Raw genomic sequence first — 23,517 nt, forward strand, 5'->3', positions numbered from 1 at the left:
ATAGGGATAGGGATAGGGATAGGGATAGGGATAGGGATAGGGATAGGGATAGGGATAGGGATAGGGATAGGGATAGGGATAGGGATAGGGATAGGGATAGGGATAGGGATAGGGATAGGGATCGGGATAGGGATAGGGATAGGGATAGAAATAGGGATAAAAATAGGGGACGGGGACGGGGATAGGGATAGGGGAGGGACGGGGACAGAGACGGGACGGGAACGGGGACGGGGACAAAGATAGAGATAGGGATGGGGATAAGAATAGGGATTGGGGTCGGAATAATCGGTCGGCAATCGATATCTAGGCAGTGTAAAATGCAGGTGGCTCAGTGGGAAGGTATTAGTAAGTAGGCATCGGCGAGTATCCTGCATCCGTAATAACTATTACATTCAATGTGCTGTAAGAAGATCGTTGTTTGCTTGCCTTTTATATGTTTACGTTTGCAATAAGTATAAGCAAAATGGAAAAAATTGTAAGCGATAATGCAAGGAAGTACTTTTTACCCTACCGACCATAGCGTCGAGATACTGGCTATGTGGGTTGTATGAAGTTTCCCCAGTATAAATATTTATATAGGTAAAATACATACATATTCGTACCTACTACCTACGCTGTGGTCGGTGTGTAACAATTCTACAATCATTGCAAGAATTTCTTTAAAAACAGTAGGTGTAAGGTACAGTCAGCCAAAACCGGACCGTACAGCAAATATATCAGTTACAATGGCCCTCCAGTCGAGAATTGCCCCGCTTTACCTTAATCGAAATAATCGCGGACAGATGTACCTACAAAGAAACCTACGGATCCAAATGAAAATCTTATTTTTTGTAAACGTTTCAATAAGAATACTTTTATTACGCGGGCGAAGCCGCGGGTAAAAGCTAGTACCTACATGTAAACCTTCCTCTATAATCACTCTATCTATTAAAAAAACTGCATCAAAATCCGTTGCGTAGTTTTAAAGATTTAAGCATACATAGGGACATAGGGACAGAGAAAGCGACTTTGTTTTATACTATGTAGTGATAGTGAAGCTGGGAATCAATAAATTGGAAATACAATTTTATTGTTTTCAACATTTATCACTAAAAGTTTATTTTACTAAAATATTATTGCGACGAAGAAAAACAGAATTTAATGAATTAATTTTAGTGAAAAGCAAAAAAAATACCTCATAAAACTTTGAGGAGCATCTTGTGGGCCTTGTAATACGTGTTCCTATAGCTCCTACCACAGATGTCATATATACCATAGATCAAGCAAACGTGTCTACTAAGCGTGCCAAATGAACTCAGTGAAATCCACTGAGTTGTCCGTCTTTACTCGCAGCTTGCAGATTTCGGGCGTCAATTTTTGTAAGTTGAAGTCAACCAAAACATAAAAAATGCCTCGTTACGTGATATTCAATTGCAACAACACAAAAATTATGAACAATCAAGAGCCTGAGACATATTTAAAATTACAGGCAAGAATCAACTTCAGTACAAAATTTGACACGCTCGGCCCCTATACAAATATATGAATTTGTTTCTTCTATCTAAAACCACAGTATAATAAAGAGTACCTACTATCGTACAGTATGGCCACTCCCGCTCCCCGCTGAAAGTGCTGCCCACCCGCCGCAAACCTCACAGTTACCGCCTGTCAAACACGCGACCAGTCGACCTGTCATATCTCACTCATTACCGACCGGTCTGGCTCAGTCGGTAGTGACCCTGCCTGCTGAGCCTCGATCCTGGGTTCGAATCCCGGTAAGGGCATTTATTTGTGTGATGAGCACAGATATTTGTTCCTGAGTCATGGATGTTTTCTATGTATATACGTATGTATTTATCTATTTAAGTATGTATATCGTCGCTTAGCACCCATAGTACAAGCTTTGCTTAGTTTGGGGCTAAGTTGATCTGTGTGAGATGTCCCCAATATTTATTTATTTATTTATTACGATACGAACATGGTACGCGTTCACCTACACGAGCTGAGACTGTGTGCGTAGGAACGCGCCTCTTTCATATATTTGATCGCCAGTGTCCCAGGTGTGATTTAACTGTATGTAGGTACTTATAATTAACGCGAAAGAACAATAGGCTACTTGACCCTTTTTAGGGTTCCGTAGTCAACTAGGAACCCTTATAGTTTCGCCATGTCTGTCTGTCCGTCCGTCCGTCCGTCCGTCCGTCCGTCCGTCCGTCCGCCCGTCCGTCCGTCCGTCCGTCCGTCCGCGGATAATCTCAGTAACCGTTAGCACTAGAAAGCTGAAATTTGGTACCAATATGTACATCAATCACGCCAACAAAGTGCAAAAATAAAAAATGGAAAAAAATGTTTTATTAGGGTATCCCCCCTACATGTAAAGTGGGGGCTGATAATTTTTTTCATTCCAACCCCAACGTGTGATATATTGTTGGATAGGTATTTAAAAATGAATAAGGGTTTACTAAGATCGTTTTTTGATAATATTAATATTTTCGGAAATAATTGCTCCTAAAGGAAAAAAAAGTGCGTCCCCCCCCCTCTAACTTTTGAACCATATGTTTAAAAAATATGAAAAAAATCACAAAAGTAGAACTTTATAAATACTTTCTAGGAAAATTGTTTTGAACTTGATAGGTTCAGTAGTTTTTGAGAAAAATACGGAAAACTACGGAACGCTACACTGAGCGTGGCCCGACACGCTCTTGGCCGGTTTTTTAAAGTCTATTTTATATTATTTATTACTGTCCAATTAACCGAAAAAAAATACTACCATATTTTATTACGACTTGAAAACCACAAAAAACATTTATAAAGTTTACTTTAACTTAATTAGGCAAAAACATCATTAGCCATGTTAATCTATAGATTGTCAGCGCATGACGTAAATTGAATTGAACTCAAAATTTTCTGACATTTAAGTTATGAGGCATAAAGTTCATCCTGTCAGTGATTGACTCGACATTCAGTTAAGTTAGGTTCTATGACGTCACTATACGTCTGACAGCGTTTTCGGTGGCCAAAGTTAAAAAAAAATATTACACACATTTTTAATCGAAAATACGTAGCCACCATACACTTTTAATACCCAAAATCTATAAAAGTTGGTTTCTTATGGTAAAATTCTACAGGAAACAATCATTTCTTGTGCCAAATTCGATAAGAATCTAGTAGCCTATTCCAGTTCCAATTTAGTCGGTCTTTAAATTAAATTAAATTTTGAAAGGAAGTGTGTGTAAAATGAGTATGCTAAAGGATCAACGAGATGATGGGAAATTTTCCTAATTAGCGGGTTACATCGCTTATTCAAGTACGTTGCTGCCAATGAGCCAGCCTGGTTGCCATGGAGACTTTAAACCTGTGAATCAATTTTTAATTAACATTTCATACAAGGTCAATTTACGAACTGTATATGTACCTATAGGTAGGTACTTAACATGAGTACTTGAGCTACTACCTCAGCAATTTTTACTATGGGATCATTCCCCGAAAATGCAAAAAAAAAATTTGATTACGTAACATTATACATTTTGACCGTGTATTTAAGTACTACTGTAGGTTTATTACCACAGGAAAAAATACTTTGATTATTATGAACTATCTTAAAATAAACTAATTAAATTAATTAAAAAAACTAAATAAGTAAACCCAAATGTATCTAAACTTAAATAAATAATACTATGTATTTTGACATTTTCTTACTTCAGTTTTGAGAAAATATTTCAAATAATTAATGGACAAGCAAATCGTATGAATTCGCAATAAATACTAATCAACTTGTAACCCGGTCCATATACCTTACTACGAATAAATTTAATGTAAAATGTATTGTCTAGATACAATATATGTCAGCGTCAAAAGGTGTTTCTACTTCATGAAATTGCACTTTTGTCTACCGTTCTGTCGACATCATATTATAATATCACTAGCTTTTGCCCGCGGCTTCGCTCGCATTAGAAAGAGACAAAAAGTAGCCTATGTCACTCTCCATCTTTTCAACTGTCTCCACCTAAAAAACGTTCCGTTTTGCCGTGAAAGACGGACAAAGAAACAGACACACACACTTTCCCATTTATAATATTAATGTGGATCGTGACGTCATGCATCTTGAAAGCATGCATTGTTACATACATACAGTATAAAATACAGTTGCCCGTACTGAACTCATACTAACATAAAACTACTTTTAATTTAAATACCGATCTAAATCCAATCCAATCAAACAATAAACTCAAACTATATCCCATAGTAATGATCAGCAAGGGGTGAAATTGCCGATTCCCAAAAAGGGATAATCTCGGTATAGGAATTAACCAGAGGACGCGTAATCCGTTGATACAGACATTGCGTACCCAATCTCGACAAATTGCATCGATTCATTGTAACAGATCGGTATAGGGATTGCCAACCGGATTGGGTTCCGGCTGAATCGGATCCGGTTTATTATTTTTTAATTCGGCCGGACGACCGGATAAGGAAATATCATGACATATTTTTGTAGTCTTTGCGTGACAAATATATTTTACTATTGTTGTTAAAAAGTATAACATAATTTCTATATTGAGATTAACGTTGCAATAAATCATGCAACGAGATTAATCTCGATATTAAAACAAATTGTGAAATCAAAGTCATTTGTTATACCTACAAATATTATTACAATACCCTTTGTCACCTACTCGACACCTACTGTAGTGTATGTAGTAGGTACTCGTAAATTGTTATTTTTAGATAAGATCGAGCGCATCGCCAACAAAAAGTTTTACAGTTTGCCGAAACGATATGCTTGTGTAAATTGTCTCTTTTATTAAATAAAAAAAACCTTTGCGTTATCTAAAAGGCACTTATCTTATGCGCACTGCCAAGGAGTGGAATTCCTTGCCGGTGGCTATATTTTCGAGCTCATATAACCCGGCAACCTTCAAATCAAGAGTGAACAGGCATCTTCTGGGCGAGCTCACTCCTTCATAGGCCGTCTTTGCCTTTGGCTAGTCTGTGGCCAAGAGTAAGCCCATTTATAATAAAAAAAATGCATAAAACAGGGTATTTAGTGTGGCTAACATGCGTTATACGTTACTTGATAGTGTAAAGGTTAAAAAAAAGACGATCATTTTAGTTATGAATTGTGAATAAGGAGCACCCCCAACAGAACTACGGTCCCTTAATACAACTAAAACAATACACATTGTGGTGTATGTATAATTATATAATATGTTGTAGAGTAAAATATTCTAAAACGTTTATTTTTCTGGATCCGGTGATTCTAGCCGGATTCGGGAGTAAAAAGTGCCGGATCCGCCGAACCGCATTGCAATCAGTAGCGAGAGTTCATGATAAAAGTCACGGCTCTCCCCAATGTTCGGATTCGGTGACTCTAACCGGATTCGGTAGTTCGAAAAAATGGCCGGATCCGCCAAACCGCATTGCAATCCCTAGCGAGAGTTTATGATAGGTAGTCACGGCTCTCCCCAATTTTCAGATTCGGTGACTATAACCGGATTCGGTAGGTCGAAAAAATGGCCGGATCTGCCGAACCGCATTGCAACCCTAACGAGAGTTCATGATAGGCAGTCACGGCTCTCCCCAATTTTCGGATTCGGTGACTCTAACCGGATTCGGTAGCTCGAAAAAATGGCCGGATCTGCCGAACCGCATTGCAACCCTAGCGAGAGTTCATGATAGGCAGTCACGGCTCTCCCCAATTTTCGGATTCGGTGACTCTAACCGGATTCGGTAGCTCGAAAAAATGGCCGGATCTGCCGAACCGCATTGCAATCCTAGCGAGAGTTCATGATAGGCAGTCACGGCTCTCCCCAATTTTCGGATTCGGTGACTCTAACCGGATTCGGTAGGTCGAAATAATGGCCGGATCCGCCAAACCGCATTGCAATCCCTAGCGAGAGTTCATGATAGGCAGTCACGGCTTTCCCCAATTTTCCTTTACGTGTTTTACGACGGAGGATCGTGTTGGTAATGAGCTGTCAGCTTTAACTGAATAAAATGCTATATTTTTAGTCTAAAAACATGTCACGTAAAGAGTAAAAGTGAGTTTTTCTATTAATCCTTTTAAGATATCTCACCTCAACGCATGTTGGACCTCAATTAACGCAACAAAACACTTTACCTCAATTATTACCTTGTTACTATAAGTTATAATCCTCCTTGTGTTATGCAATAGTTTAATAGGAGGTAGGGCATAGCGAATGATATTCCGCTTTGTGTGGTAGGGCACAGCACAGCGGATATCGTCTCGCTCGAATCTAGAGCAAAGCCCAACTGGGGTAGTACCTCCGCCTTACAGAAGACTGCAGCCAAATAGCACTAGACCCTACTCATAGTGTTGTGTTCCTGTCGGTGAGTAAGGCTGCCAGAGCTCAACGAGGGTGCGGTGTGCTGATGACGGGAGGTCTTACGGAACTAACTTGTTCCGTTTATTGTCCTTTGAGTCGTCGGCAACCCGAACCCTCCTTAGAACTTGTACACTCCTTTTTGCTGTGTACTTAACACAGCAAAAGGGAATGTACACGTTTCTAATGGGGTGGCAACGCGCATGTGACACTGTTTGAGTTGCAGGCCTCCATAGGTTACGGTGACCGCTTTACATCAGGCGGGCCGTATACTTGTTTGCCACCGACGTAGTATAAAAAAAAAAATGCAAACATTCACAAACTAATCCCAAGATTTGGCGTAGGCACTAGTTTTACGAAATCGACTGCCATCTGACCTTCCAACCCGAAGGGTAACTAAGCCATATTGGGAATTAGTCCGGTTTCCTCATGCTGTTTTCTTCAAGGGAAAACGACTGATAAAAAATATCAAACGACATTTTGCACATAACTTTAAAAAAAAATTGATACGAGCCGGGGTTTGAACCCGCGACCTTCGAATTGTATGCTTATTACACAGTTATTGAAACTACAAACTTTTTATAAAAACATTTCATAAACTTGAAAACTGTCCTCGTATTTTCGATGTTTACACCGCATTTAAAAGGTCCGTTCCACGTGCCATATGTGTAACATTATAGAACAATTAAATCAAATCACTAAACGTGTCCCTGTCCCCAGAACCCAAGCTATATTTAGTGTAAGCAATTTTAAGCAGGAATTTACACGTGTAAAATTACCAAGGCATGGTAAAATGCTAATTAAATAAATGCCGCTTAAATATGAAGTAAGAGCTCGTATAATACCCATGAAGTTTAACTGGCACGTAACGTGTCGTAATATATGAGTGGGCCCGTCGACGCGCATGGAATAAGGGGGTAACTGAGAAACAACATTTTTCGGGTAACAGTTGCACGAAAAATCTAAGTATATTTACAACTTGATAGTGTTTGTATCATTGTAGCTGTGCGTGGCAAGTATAGGCTACTCATAATTTTATTATTTATAATTAAAAATATTACAATATTTTTTAATGGTAATTTGTTTCAACTGAACTTGCTACTTATAAAACGTAGGGAAATAGAAAATAAGAATACATCAGTTCATCCTTAATTTTATTATTAACTAGCTTTTGCCCGTGGCTTCGCTCGCGTTAGAAAGAGACTAAGGGCCCATTTAGACGGTACGAGAACTCGCATACGAGTTGCATTGGTTTATTACATTGCGGTATTTGATGGCTGTGCAAAATTGCATGTACCCTCAACAGCCAGCAATGTAACTAAAATCGCATGCGAGTTCGCACGCCGTCTAAATCAGGCCTAAAAGTAGCCTATGGCACTTTTCATCCCTTCAAATATGTCAATTTAAAAAATCACGTCAATTAGTCGCTTCATTTCGCCGTGGAAGACGGACAAACAAACAGACGCACTTTTTTCGCGTTTATAATATTAGTATGGATAATCGAAACCCACTTACATTTTTATTATTTAATTTTGAGCTCCGACGTTATTTGTATCTAATATGGACACAAGCTCGAAACTGTTCGTCGTTATGGAGAATTTCAAGATAATTTTGGAGTGCGCATTTTCTGTAACTTATTTTTCTTAAAACTTTAACAATTTCTATACTCGTTGTCTTTTATTTTCAAAATTATCTACAGGGACACTGTCCTGATTAATTTAGGAGCACTCCTCTATAGTTTTCTTTTTATATCAATTGTATATTTTTTTTATAAAAATAATTGTATATTATTAATATTTTCCAACGAAGTGTAGTTTGTACAGGCCGCCACGAGCCTACGGAAATTGTCATATGGATGCATGGAATTTTCGACCCTTGCCTTTGTGACCCGATGGCCGAGCGGTCTAGGCATCCGTCCGGTAAACGGAAGACGCTGGTTCGATTCCAGCTCGGGACACTTGGAGGCCTAGGTCACTTTTTCTTTGTATATGACATTTATTTCTAGTTTCAATATTTTCCATTCCAAACATTAACTTAAGTTTTATACAATTTATAAGTTACTCACATGTCCCATATTCCGTTGGAGCCTGCCAAGTTGGCTGTAAAGTCTTGTTTCAATTTACGAGGAGCTACTAATTTGGTTCGGGCCGGCTTGTATAAAATATGTCGGACGAACCGGCCTAATGAGCTGCTGACAGCTTCCTCCTATAGACTCCGTATTATAATTTCTTAAATGCATGATGTTGCCACATGGCTACTATGTATATTTTTTTAAATAAACTAGTCAAAATATAAGCTGGATTTTTTATTTACTTTTCCTTGATTCCTACATCCAAATAACTAATTAAAATATTTTTTTCCAACCAAATAAAATGGCGGAAAAGTGTGAAAAGACTGGATGATGGCGGTTTTTAGCATAATTATGATTTAGGCAGATTTTTTCAGTTAGTAATTTTATTTTTTTACCATTTTATTATAGGGGTTTCACAAATAGTGTACCTTTCTACTCGTATAAATAATAGTAGTAAAACTTTTCATATATATTTTACAAATAATGATATATTTATGTAAATAAAATGTAGCCTATTTAACTTCTAACACTGATCTACTCGTAGTATTAAAATCGTTATAAATTATTATTTTTCCTAGAGTCAGAAATCCATTGCCTATCAGTATCACATAATTATATTAATTTCTCGTTAAAAGAAAAAAAAAACATCTATTCAAGGGTTTAACGTATTACCGACATTACCGACATTACCGACCTCAGAAAGTTATCTGAATGATGTACTCGTAATTTAATTATCGTTCGTCTCGTGCCAATACAGCTTCATGGGCACGCGAGAGAGAAAAAAGTGCAAGATCGTCGGACAGGATGCAATTTTCAAGACATTCTCGCGATGTGACCCTATCGAATATGGAAATTTCCATAAATGACATGAGCGTTGATAGCGTGCAAATCTTATCTTATTAATGTCTTTAAACAAGCAAGTCTTCTATATTTATTTATATATATACCGGCGATCTCGGAAATAGCTCTAACGCTTTGGCTGAAATTTGTTATGTGGGGGTTTTCGAGCTAGCCCGTCTTAGGTCCCGGGTAATGGGGTTTTCTTTATAATAGCCCATCCCGGTACCGGTAGCCCAGGTACTATGGCGCTTAAGTAAACAAGACCATCTTCTATTTGTGGTCCACCTAGTAAGTGGTCTGTATCTGCCGCTGAATAAGTGCCTGGAGGTTGATACGGATAAGTTCATTAGGCTTGCAGCGGTCTCGAAGGTTAGCCAAATTTACAGGAGATTTAGTTACCTGGTCGCAGCGGCCAGGTAGTTTAAAACGGCACTGGTTATTATCGAGTTATCTGTGGACTTGTTTTTCCGACATTATACTGCCAGTCAGCGCTAGGGGGGCAATTATTTAATTTCGGGCCTTTGTTTTCATTATTCGGAAACCTCACGTTGAAATCTATTTTTTAAATACCTTCGATTGAAATTTGTAATCTGGTTGCTCATTGTATTGATCCTGGAGCAAAAATAAATAAAAATAAAAATAAATAAATATTGGGGACACCTTACACAGATCAACTTAGCCCCAAACTAAGGAAAGCTTGTATTATAGGTGCTAAGCGACGATATACATACTTACTTAAATAGATACATACATACTTATATATATAGAAAACATCCATGACTCAGGGCATTTATTTATGTAATGAATACAAATACATAATATATTTTGTTCCTGAATCATTGTTGTTTTCTAACTATGTATTTATTAAAAGTTTTAAATGATTTACGGTTAGTTTCATTATGTATTTATTTTACATACCCATATAAGTATATCACCTAGCGTCCATAGTACAAGCTAGTATGCTTAGTTTGAGCAATAGTCCATATTGATTGAAACGGAGTTTAATAACGCATAACACATACGATTATGCTTACCTCGAAGTTTCGAACGTGACATAATTCAGAATTTTTCACCGAATGCCCCATTGTCTAAAACTTCCCAATGCATATTTTGTTAGAACATGCGACATCGCTCAGTTTTAGCAAAATCTAAGTAAGTATTCCGAATGCAAGAGAGTATCAGGTTCTTATCAAAAACTCCACGTAAACTGATCCGAGACCAAGGGAGCCGGCAACAAAATATAAAACGTCAGTACGGCTCCATTTTATATTATTTCCCATCTACGCCGTGAAAATTCTAGTTTCGCTGACAGATATTGAGTTACTGGAGTTTTGTCAAATAAGAGCAACGTGTTTTGGCGTCGAGTTTGCGACATTTGTTTACCTATTTATCACAAGTAGAAAACAATGTCTAAATGAGAAAAACAGACTGAAATATTGGGTGGCATTTGTTTTCTTACTTATTAGACTTATAAGTTATCTACTTTAATGTTAAATTAAAGCAGACGAAATACATGTTGGCTTGTTTGAGCAGGTTTTTTAATAAGAAATAATGTTAAATTATATTCCCTCAAACATACATAGGTTACCTTTATTGACGAATTGGAAAAGTAACAATAGTACTTTACAAGAAGACAAAGGTGTTGATAGGTATAGGTAATTAATAGGTACCCGAGCATTGAAATATTTAAAAATTGGACAAAGTCCGTAGCGAGTGGTTCGAACAGTGTGCAGTGGAAATTTGAGCGTGAGATAAAATTCATACCATGATCCAGAAAAATAAATAACCAAATTTTAAATCGGAAAAATTGGCCCGCGTCCTACGAGGATAGAGAACGCAACTTACGCTAGACCGTCAGATAGGAAGCACGTTCAACGTTCATCCCTAGCGGTATTCCAACATTTTGAACTATGTCTGAGTATTCGAACACAACGTCAGTAGCGATGCGTGTAACTTTTAGCCCCGCTTGTTTGTCTTACTGGGATATTAGTTTTGCGGAACAACAGCGTTTTGGAGCGTGTGTTTGTAGCAACACTGAGGTGAGAGTGGAAAGGAAAGTTATACAAAGGCTGCAGTGTGAATTTTTACAATGCTAACATGTTACAATCATGCTTAATGTATGTCGTACAATATGAAGTTCTGTTTTGAAATCTGTAATTGCAGTAATGTAGTCGACGTGAGTACAGTGTAGCTAAGACGCTACGGGAGCGAAAATGGAAAGGAGTCCCCCTTTCAATTATGGAATTTCAGTTAAATATACTAGTGTTATTAACTAGATTTATCGAAAAAAAAAATATCCATTAAGAACAACTCAGTTAAAAGATATTGCGAAAAAATCTTTAAAATCGAGGTTCCGCTCTCGACTGTTTCCTCCTTCAAAACTTATGTGTTTAAACGGAACTAAATTTGAGAATCTGAATAACAATGATATAATCTGTATCGGACCGTTTACATTTTTTGGCTAATTGTTACCGATCTTGAGTATTACACCTTTTTTTGAGCCATATTGAAAAAGGCCGTTTTTAGAAATTTTTGATTAGCTCTAGCGTCTTTTCAAATAAAAATAGCAAAAAAATCAAAACGGTCCGACACAGATAAAAATAATAATAATCTGTGTTGAAAAAATTATTGCTCTATCTTCAAAAACCAGGGAGGAAATAGTCGAGAGCGTTTGTATGGAGAATTGACCTGTATCGTATCGTTTTATGAATTTCACCACCCCCTTTCCTCCCGTGGGTGTCGTAGAAGTCGACTGAGGGTTATGGGTTGTGGCGTGGTCGATGGGCTGCAACCTGTTACTGGAATATCACAATTTCATTTTCTTTCAACCCCTTAACTGCCAATTGGCAACTTTAGCAGTTTCATATGCTCTGCCTACACCTACATTACTTGGGAATACAGGTTTATGGGCATTTTCAGAATTTGGGACTCAAAATTAGCAAAAGTTGTTAACAAAAATTTACTCGCTGTCAGTTTTGTGATGATAATTAAACATGAAATTTCAATAAAAACACTGTTTTTGTGTTAATTACATAAACTTTAAGTGACAATCTACATTTAGAACGTGAAAAAGTTAATTTTTAGACAGATTTTATGCTTAATTATCGTTACGTCATCTGATAGTACATGTATGTAATTTACCTCATAAGAAAACAGCAAAGTCGTAACTTTCAGACTGCATTTTTCTGTTCAATTAGAATCTCAAAGTGTTAGTCACTTACATACAGCCAGGCTACAAAATTTCGGGCGACATTTTCAGCACTTTGGAAGTGTTTTTAGCAGCCTAGAACAACGTTTCAAGTCATTTAACAGGAAGCTCGGCCAAGTACTAGAATATCGGATTTTCACTCTGGGCGCTACTGTTTTCAATCGCCTGTAGCCTCCAGGGCAAAAGACACACCTACGGTCCGGTTAAAACTTCCAGACAAGATGAGCCAGATGTTTGGTTTAGCATGTTTAGATGAGCATTTCTTTTTTTTTTCGCCACTTTTATGAAATGTGATATTTTTGAAAAAAAAAAATGCTATTTCTACTCAGAATCACTAGCGTTTTCAATCCTAGTAGTTAAAAAAATTGTCCCATACGATTTTTTCTTATTTTGTTACCATGTTCTGTCGGGTAACAAACTAACAAAAGAGGAAAGTAACAAAAATGTATGGAAATTCTGGGACACTTTTTGTCTCCCAGTGAGATTGAAAGTACTCGTGATTTCGAGTACAATTGACCTAAAATTCCCTAAAAAAATCAAAATAAAAAAAATGGTAAAAAAAAAGAAATGCTCAGATACGATATTTAACGGATAATAAGTGACGTTTTTATTCGTGACGGGAAAATATCTCATCCAAATCGTATCTAGAGGCCTCAAAATAAATATTACCTTTGCGGAGTCCTAGCCTTCAAAGGCTATATGAGTATATCTTCTAAATGATGTTCCAAAGATATATAAAACTACGTTTATGAAAAAAAATATAAGAAAAAATATATGTACCTCGGAACAGCAAGAAAATTATATGCTTGTTTGGGTGGCACGACACAATCCATACTTCCATGCTGATATTATAAATGGGAAAGTGTGTGTGTCTGTTTGTTTGTCCGTCTTTCCCGGCAAAACGGAGCGACGAATTGAAGTGATTTTTTAACAGGAGATGGTTGAAGAAATGGAGAGTGACATAGGCTACTTTTTGTCTTTCTTTCTTTCTAATCCCCCACTTCCCTAAAATGGGGGGTGGAAGTTTGTATGGAGCATTCCGCAATTCTCGAATTTAACGCGAGCGAAGCCGCGGGAAAAAGCTAATACTTATATAAATTAATTCGTTCAACTAATCGCTATTTTTATTAAAAAATATTATATGTACCTATTGTATGTACCTTGTGTATTATAGATAATTTAATTAATTTACAAACCACGAGTGCAGTAACATGATTCACAGTTTTTGCTATTGAAAAATGTAATTCAACTGTTGGGTGAATCCACGTAAAGGTAACGTGAGTCATGACTTCATTGAGTGTTTATCTGAACTGAAGCTGAAAATGAAAGGAAGCTGCATGTATCGGGAAAGTTACACTTATTTAGATATAGATTATCAGTATTATCACTTGAACTTGTATCGTGAATAAATGGAACATGCCATAAAATCGTGACTCATGTTACTCTTGCCGTGGATTGACCCTGTTCACACTATTACTTATTCAGACGCTGTAGCTCTGAGCTGTGTAGTTTTCCAGTAGATGAACAATCTAAAGTTATAAATATATTATGTATGTATATGCTAAATCAGTTTTCCATTTACAACCCAAAGTAAAACAAAAAGAAAAGTATTCACACGGCAAATAAACCTAATACTAACTTTGTTCGAACCTGAAAGTTTTGATTTAGTTTCTCGCCCGAACTACGAGTGCTCATCCCTTTGAAATTTGGCATGATTGATCGGATTACATCCGTATCCGTACGCATTACGCATAATAGGTATTATGTTGATATAATTTAATCAATGTGAAGTAGTCAGGTAGTTAGAATTTATAGTTTAGCCATACCTTTGGGAAACGCGTACGCGGAAGCGACATCGACACGACAGTGCCTATTTGATCGTATTTTTCATGTAATGTAATGTATCTATTGACATGTAAAAGAGCCGTTTTGTCCTACTTGTAGAATAAATGTTTGTAAGGTCAGTGTCGGAAAGACCGTCTACCCAGAAAGACCGTTTACTGAATATAACTTGTGCATTTATATATCTATCACTTCTTACACTTCCGAAGTTATACCAGTTTTTCATCCTTAATCCATTGGTCTTCAATATATATCCCTAGGACGAACACTAGTTAACAAAATACTTGATTCGTGTTTCGAACTCGACCATCGAGTTCAACATGGTTACGCAAAAAAATAAAATAAAATAGAAGCAGTTGGAATATTTGTGCATTATGTATGAAACGTAGTAATTTAATAATAGTTCTTCCTGTCTAGTACAATTAATGCTCTTAAAACGCGTTCAATTTATTGTTTTATGTTCTGAAATATGAAACTTCGAAATTGTGCCTAGTCGGAAAGACCGGCATATAAGAGTAAGGCACCTTTTTTAGGCTTTATGGGAAATAAGTCGAGTTTAAACGGATGTTGTAGGTTAATTTTAATTATAAGTTTCGGCTTTGCTTTTGTCTGGACCTGAAAAAAGAAGGTTATCAACCTCATTTATGGGACATATATGACGGTCTTGCCTTATAAATAGAAAAATGCTGATATGTTGAAAATATCAACGTTATTTGTTTTGATATCTATCACATTACTCCCTGTTATTACAGAATATAACAATGAACATGATTTTGATACTTATTTCCATATGAAACTACGCGACAACGAGCACTAGACGGTCTTACCTTACTCAGCGCGTGGGGACGGTCAACCCGCCGAGGCTTAAAAAAGTGATTTTTATCACATAAGTTTACTTTAATTCACCAAAGTATTATAAAAGCTGTGTAGAATATAAAATTTGCTAGCCCATAGGACCATGCGGATCACTCCAGACTACTTTAATAGTCTAGTTTTATCCACTCAAACTTTATTTCAAATAAAGTATCGGTCTTGCCCACACTGACTTTAGTTTGTATTTTTTGTACACCGAGCGGCAGAGGCAGAACACGTAAAGAATGTTTGAGAGTTGATGGCATCTACATAAAATGAACTGGTCTATTGAATGAAAGCGAATGACTACCTACTCGGCTAAGGTATGAAAAACCGGACATCTGTCTAAATTCCTTTATTACTTATCTATTTAGCTATCATTTACTTGTATTTAGCCAGTTTTTTGCATTGTCATAAAGGTTTGTTGTATTATTCTAGAATCGAACCTAATTAGAAGTTAGAACGGCCTTGTCGCTTGGTCTGAGGCATTGGGTTCGAATGCAAATGCCAGCAGGGAATTTATGTATTTGGTTATCATGATTAACTGTTCCTGGGTTGTGTTATCTACCTGTGTACACATCGTCGTCTTGTACACACACATAAGCTCTGATTAGCTTCGGCTTAGCTCGACCTGTGCGAGATTATTCTTTATTTACTTTACTTTATCTTACTCATCACGTTTATAAGTTAACCGCTTTTTGTATAAATTGAGTGTATAAATATATGCTACTGTCAATCTTAAGTCATTGTAAATAAATGCGACAGAAGGGTATCATTTATTGGGCATTAACGTGTCCTGCACTGGTAATTTTACCTTACTTTTATTCAAGCGGATCCTCGTGTTATTTTCCAATGACATAAATATGACACTTCCATTTAATATTCGTTTATTGTGGGTATGATAATATAATGATTGCGAGCGAGATGCGTTGCGAGAAATGAGGAAATGACGAAATTCGATGCCAGAAATGCTTCTGATGTGAGGGTAACGCGTGCTCTTAAACCGCAGTCATGCACGGATACCCCTCTTACATGCAAATTTAATATTACGAATATTTGTGCTTGTTATTGAGTTGGTATGGAATTGACGAAAATTGAATTTTAACAATTGATGACAATTTGAAATGTAGTAAAATATGTTGACTGCAGTTTTCAGACTAAACGAACGTACCTACTATGTAAACGCTTCACTACCCAGTTACCCCGGTTATCCGTTTACATTAAAATAAATAGGAGATTAAGATAGATTGTATATACAAATTTGTTAATAAATACTATTCTGCGATGTAGGCCAAGTAGTTTTGGAAAAACTTTGGAAACGTGTCTTTGTCCACAAAAATATTTATTTAGCTATGTGACGCTTGTTGTCAGTATTTTTTATTGTTTTCGGAGGGCTTATTGAAAGCACGCAAGTACTTTATTTGTATATGAAGACCATAGAGCTCAAATTGTATATACATAGTAACGTAAAAATTGTACAATTGTAGGTGGGGAAATATTCACGGTCTATATTCCGGTCAACAAAAGTCGAGTGAAACTAACCGTGCTTTTTTTATTATTACTAAAGACTGTCACTACACAAGTATTAGGTACATAGCATATAACAAAGTTGTTTATTGCTGTCTGTTCCTATAATGTATAATTAGATGTTTAAAACAATTGATGCGTTTTAATACTAGTCGATACTGGATGAGACCAGGGGCGGCTCACTCCGCGATTCTATCGCCGCGCTACAAGTACATGTCAGCGGCCGCGAGTTCGCGGCCCATTCATTGGCGACGACCTTCGCGCGGCGCAATAAAATTCAATGTTGACTGCTCGCGTGCGGTCCGTTTGTTAATGTAGGTAAGAATTTAGAATGGCGGCATTTTGTGAACATCAAAGGAGTGAGCCTTCTGTACTTGTACTATTATATATTCTGTGATGAGACTAGCTCAGCACCGGGACAAGTGGCGTACTAGAAAGAGAGGCCTATACTCAGCAGTGAGCGATAAAGGGCTCATATGATGATGATGATGATGAATAGGAAGGTTTACCTGTATGTTTAATACCCGTGACTAGTTATAAAAATCCTTTTTACTTTTCCACAGTTGATTTCCAAAGAGGTCCGTGGCCAGTTGAGCCAGATATAATGTAGATTCAGCTCATCGTTAATATCGGACGTTTGCTCTTCCATTCCGGTGAGCCAATATTCGGAGAGCCATTAAAGTTTTATGGCGTCATCTAGAACGCGAGTGAGTCGGCACAGATTGCAGCGCCTACTGTTTGATTTAAAAGTAACTTGCCTTTTATTTGTAGAACGTAAGTACAATACAATGCTCTTTATTGCACATTATTCAAGTCTTGAGATTCCGGCTGGTCTAGCCGAAGTGACACTCGTTGACTTTACGAGACGGTCGAAACGCAACTACTGGCTCTGTCGTGCTAATACGAGTAGGTACGTAAGGTAAGAAAGAGCGATAGAAAGATATTACGCTACAGAGCGCAAGCATTGTGCAAATGCCGCAAAGACATTGGCTTGGTACCCGGGATATCAATCTTGCTACAGAGACCTATTGGCAACGTGGCGCTGATTATCACAAACACACGTAATCCTAAGACATACACACCACCATTTGGAACTAATTTGAATTCTTAAAATGTATCACCGAAAAGCCTACAAAGTGAGGGCAGCACCAGTCGTGCATCTGGCGAAGTGCCAGGGACATATTTTCTATCACAGGTAAGTAACAATGTCAGCATAATGTGACACCATTGCATGATGACAAAAAAATATTACATGCTGCCAATCTTATTACATACCAGGTGCCGTAGCCGAATCGCATTTCTACGACGCGAAACGAAAACGAAACGCCGCGAAAGGTAGTCTGGATCTGTCGTGCCAATAATCAAGAGGGATAGAGATAGATATCTACGAGCGTTTCGTTTCGTGAGCGTTTGTGCTATTCGGTTACGTACCCAGGCCTCCGTCACTCGCTCGCGGTCGCGCGTAACGGCCTAGCCACGACAATGGTCTAAGCGCGACAGCGGTGAGCGGCAGCCATACGTGCGAATGAAAAGTCCCATCGCTGTGTCTCGCTCCAATGTATGGCTGCCGCTCACCGCTGTCGCGCTTAGACCAATGTCGTGGCTGAGCCGTTAAAGTACCTTCCCGCTAGCAGTTACCTCGAGGTAACAAGTGGCCGAGAAGCGCCACGCGTCCCCCTGTGTAGTCGCGTGGCACGTACCTAGGGTAAACTCGCCTCATTCGGTGACACGCCTATTTCGGTGAAACAACCAAAAATCGTCTTTCGGAATAGTGCTTCAAAGCTTGTATCACCGAATTAGGCGTGCACCGAATGAGGCGAGTTTACTCTACTATTCTTCTGAGTTTTACATAGTAACTTAAATAAAACGTAGGTATTTTGTCGTTTTGCGGGGAAGCGAAGGATCTGTTACGTTAGTAACTTATTAATAATCTATGATACTACTTTTATTTCACATAACTATGATTGTGACTAACCGGTACACGAGTTATTGAGTTTCATAAAAGATACCTAACTTTTATAAATATCTCCTACAATTCTCTTTAACATCCTTTTCCATGAATCTATACTCACACAAATAAGAAACGCTACAAAAGAATGAGGGCAGCGAGTTGAAGTGTTCTACAATATCCCCAGCGATACATTATTCTTTATAAATATATATTTCTTGAACAATAGCTTTGGAGCAAACAACATACCTACTTTGCCAATTAAAACTAGCTCAATCTAGTTCCCTTGAGTTTGCTCACACATGTGGCGTTGCCAGCGAATGTTGACTTTCAATTTAGTTTGACTTGCCAATAATCTGAACATGCTCATCGAGGAAAAACACGTACTCAAACTCGAAACTACAATGTTTATTTACATGAACATATTTACATAATTATATATATAAGAAACTAAGACTAAACTTAAAGCCAGCTAATGTCTAAAATGGGTCCATATTGGCTCATATAAAGTTATCATCACTACATAGTATAAAACAAAGTCGCTTTCTCTGTCCCTATGTCCCTATGTATGCTTAAATCTTTAAAACTACGCAACGGATTTTGATGCGGTTTTTTTAATAGATAGAGTAATTTTAGAGGAAGGTTTACATGTAGGTATAGTACCCGTGCGAAGCCGAGGCGGGTCGCTAGTTTGTTATAAAATTATTGTTTATACCGATTTGTGCTCCGAATGATCATTTCTCATAATTTTAATTATCATAGTTTTGTTTCATTATTATCAATAGTACTACTATCACTGTTCATAATAATCATTTAGCCGAAAATTTTTAATCATAAATTCTATACAAATATTTAATAACATTCATAATTTTGTGTTTAAGAAAATCATTCATCATACAGTTATTAAAAAAGTTTTGGAGATGTTCTATGAAAAGTTTGCGCCATTCATAGAAGCGCGCTTGGAGCTTTTACAATGACATATACAATTTGCATTAAAAGTCGTTTCTGGTTTGATCACGGTCAACCTAACACGCTCCTCCTCGCTACGCTCGTCGTCGCACCCATAGCTGGGCACCGTTAATCAAATAGTTAACTTCGATAATCGCTAATCCGTTATTATAAAAGTTAACTTCGTTAATCGTTAAAGCGATACATTTCAACAATTTTAACGGAAGTTAAAGTTAATCGATAATCCGTTAATCGCTATAAAAAAATAATTTTACTGTTGCTAGTTGCATCATTTATCAACTATTTAGTATTTGCGTAAGTTTATATGTTACTGTCAAAGCCCGAAGTTCGCCAAAATCTCTTAAAAAATCCCAGCTGCCAAGTGGTAAAATCGAAATATTAATAAATATTGTTCTGTTTGGACTTATATCGACGTTGGTTCAGTAAATTCTAGGTTTTATTTGTTTTATTGGGTCAATCATGCGGTCGTACCTAGTCATGTTGCGTAGGTTCCTCGGATTGAGACACCTCTATTCGAAGTTGTGATCCACGGTAACTTGGTAGATAGCGCGGCCCGCCGAACTCTGCACTCTGGCTTGATACGTCGGTTGCGCGAGTGTCATGCCTGATGATTTACATTCTATTTCGCAGTTAGTGATAAGTGCAGTAGGACTAATAAATTTTAGCAGGTCTCGAACAAGTGATCCAAAGGCACCAATTTGTCTGTAGACTGTGAATTTACGTGAATATCCTAGGTTTCGCCGTACTCCGGGCTTTTACAGTAGCGGTCAGAGCAAGTTTTACTCGGCGCGTGCGGAACTGGATTAACGATTAACGGACTCGAAGAAATTTAACGGAAGTTAACGAATCCGTTAACATTTTTTAAAGTTAACTTAAAAGTTAATCCGTTAACCAAAATGTTAACTTCGTTAATTAACGATTAACGGATTAACGAGTTAATGCCCAGCTATGGTCGCACCTAACTGGACTGTCACATGCCTCGATGGTCACATGTGATTGTTGTTCTGTTAACAATAATATAACGATAAATTTTATTACTCGCAATCGTTATGACCAATAAGTATATAAGCATTAACATTAGTATAAAATGTATTTATGATAAATGACATTATGAACATAAGTCATTCGAAGTTACGATAGTTATTAACATAAAATTGTTATAAGTAATGATCATTATAATGTAAAATTGTATGAGAAACATTCTCGGACTACCAATAATCTATATACTAATTTTATATGAACTTTGGCGCACCCGTCTAAAATAGGCCCTTGAGGCATTGTACCAAGGACACTGGCGACATTTCCTCGCTGTATCGCAATGCTGATACGTTGTGCGAGGAAGTCTCCAGCTCTTCGGTCACCAGTTACCTCAACCAGACGCTTCACGATTTCTGCGCATGTGAACTACAATGTTAGTTGAAGTAATAAACTAAGTACTTATGTACCTAATAGTCTTCATATTTTTCTGTAATGAAGGCAGAAAGAAAATGTTTTATTTCTTTGAACTAAGTAGCGAATATATTATTATTCTACGAGCGAGTGCCACCACACACTTTTGATGAGCAATTTATAAGAAAAAGCGCCATAAGCATAATATACCTTAGAATAAACTAAGACTTAAACACTCTTCATTTTAAGCACTGCCCTTTGGCCGATGTTATCGGACCTACTGCAAGAATTGTGTCTCGTCTAATTAAAATATCTTGATCAAAGGTAGTAGGAGGTAGGGCATAGCGAATGATATTCCGCTTTGTGTGGTGGGGCACAGCACAGCGGATATCATCTCGGTCGAATTTAGAGCAGAGTCCAACTGGGGAAGTACCTCCGCCTTACAGAAGACTACAGCCAAATAACACTAGACCCTACTCATAGTGTCGGGTTCCTGCCGGTGAGTAAGGCTGCCAGAGCTCAACGAGGGTGCGGTGTGGTCGTGACGGAAGGACCTACGGAACTAATTTGTTCCGTCTATTGTCCTTTGAGTCGTCGGCAACCTAAACCTGTGTACTTAAACACAGCAAAAAGAAGTGTACAAGTGTATAATGGGTTGGCAACGCGCACGTGACACTCCTTGTGTTGCAGGCGTTCATAGGTGACGGTGACCGCTTTCCATCAGGCGGACCGTATGCTTGTTTGCCATTGACGTAGTATAAAACAAAAGCAAATAATATTTTTACACAAACTGGAAAAAAAGCAAACACCGAAAAGTTGTTGAAAAAACGCCGCCGTCACCGAATCGTCAAATCCGATAAACAAATTGAAGGCCGCCCGATAGTTGCAAAGCAATATTCGCAATGTGGCATGAAATATGACGCGCAACTTCGCGACCCGCTGTAACCAGGTTACGTATAAGATTAATGTTGCTGAGGTGTTCGGTTGACAAACAATGTTCGTATTTGTACCCTGTTCCGACGAGATAAGTCGACACATGTGTACAGCAACCTTTACTGAAAATACGCATTACTAGTTGTGAATAAGTCTTGCATAATCTTCCTCTGATTTCAGTTTGCGTAAACAAACATTTTTCACCACAGTACGAGGAACTGCTAAAGGCTTGATTTTTTAGAAAACTGATAAGAAAGTTGCATTTTATCCACATTTTGCACTCTGAAATGTTCTGAAAATATCATACATAACTTGATGCTCAAAACGGCCTCGTAAACATTTAATTATAAGGGCCCATTTAGACGGTACGAGAACTCGCATACGAGTTTTATTACATTGCGGTATTTGATGGCTGAGCAAATTTGTATGTAACCTCAACAGCCCGCAAAGTAATTAAAATCGCATACGAGTTCGCATGCCGTCTAAATCAGGCTTAATGAATTTGAATGAAACCCTAGCCACGCTCAAAGTTGCACTTTTAGAACTAGTCGCTACACTCACTTGCTCGGGTATAGGTATCAAATTTGGCGGGGATACCAAATGTGTAAACTCGTGCGGTTAAACAACAATTTTGCCCCCTTGTAAAACAAATAACTATTCTTGTATATTACCAAACTAAACTAACGTAATACGTCACGCGATACGATGTTCGCGCAGCTTACGTGGCACGTTGTTGAATAATTCAATAACTTATTGTTGAAGGATTCTGTTTAAACTTTATAATGTGCTTAGTTTAATGTTTATTCGATTATAAAATTCTGCGAAATAGTGGTAAATAAGTCTTGACATACGAGCGCTCACGACTTCGCAAGGAATTACCTAGTTACATCCCTACACATGTCTAAACATTTTGAAATGGGTTGCTTACTTGAGAGATATTATTTGAGCATCGTTTCAGCACAAATTTTACTATCTCCTTGGTTTATGATACCTTACAAAGTCTTGGGGGAGCCATTTATTTCCACATCTTTTCCAACTTCCTTTCCAACTTCCTTGTGTTTAAAAGTTTTTGCGGCGACCATATTTAGTTTTGCTCAATCTTGAATCTTTGGGACGACGGTTCGCTGATAATGAGATAATTATTTCTCGTCAGATATAAAAAAAACCGGCCAAGAGCGTGTCGGGCCACGCTCAGTGTAGGGTTCCGTAGTTTTCCGTATTTTTCTCCAAAACTACTGAACCTATCAAGTTCAAAACAATTTTCCTAGAAAGTCTTTATAAAGTTCTACTTTTGTGATTTTTTTCATATTTTTTAAACATATGGTTCAAAAGTTAGAGGGGGGGGGACGCACTTTTTTTCCTTTAGGAGCGATTATTTCCGAAAATATTAATATTATCAAAAAACGATCTTAGTAAACCCTTATTAATTTTTCAATACCTATCCAACAATATATCACACGTTGGGGTTGAAATGAAAAAAAATATCAGCCCCCACTTTACATGTAGGGGGGGTACCCTAATAAAACATTTTTTTCCATTTTTTATTCTTGCACTTTGTTGGCGTGATTGATATACATATTGGTACCAAATTTCAGCTTTCTAGTGCTTACGGTTA

General features: G+C 37.6%; 1 non-coding gene across 1 annotated transcript; it reads left to right on the forward strand.

Moving 5' to 3' along the window:
- Positions 1-8,208: 8,208 nt before the first annotated feature.
- On the forward strand, positions 8,209-8,280 carry Trnat-ggu. Its single transcript has one exon. It is a non-coding gene; the product is annotated as a tRNA-Thr (tRNA).
- The last annotated feature ends 15,237 nt before the right edge of the window (positions 8,281-23,517 follow it).

This window comes from Leguminivora glycinivorella, chromosome 15 (assembly GCF_023078275.1).
Source record: "Leguminivora glycinivorella isolate SPB_JAAS2020 chromosome 15, LegGlyc_1.1, whole genome shotgun sequence".
NCBI classification, from domain to species: Eukaryota; Metazoa; Arthropoda; class Insecta; order Lepidoptera; family Tortricidae; genus Leguminivora; species Leguminivora glycinivorella.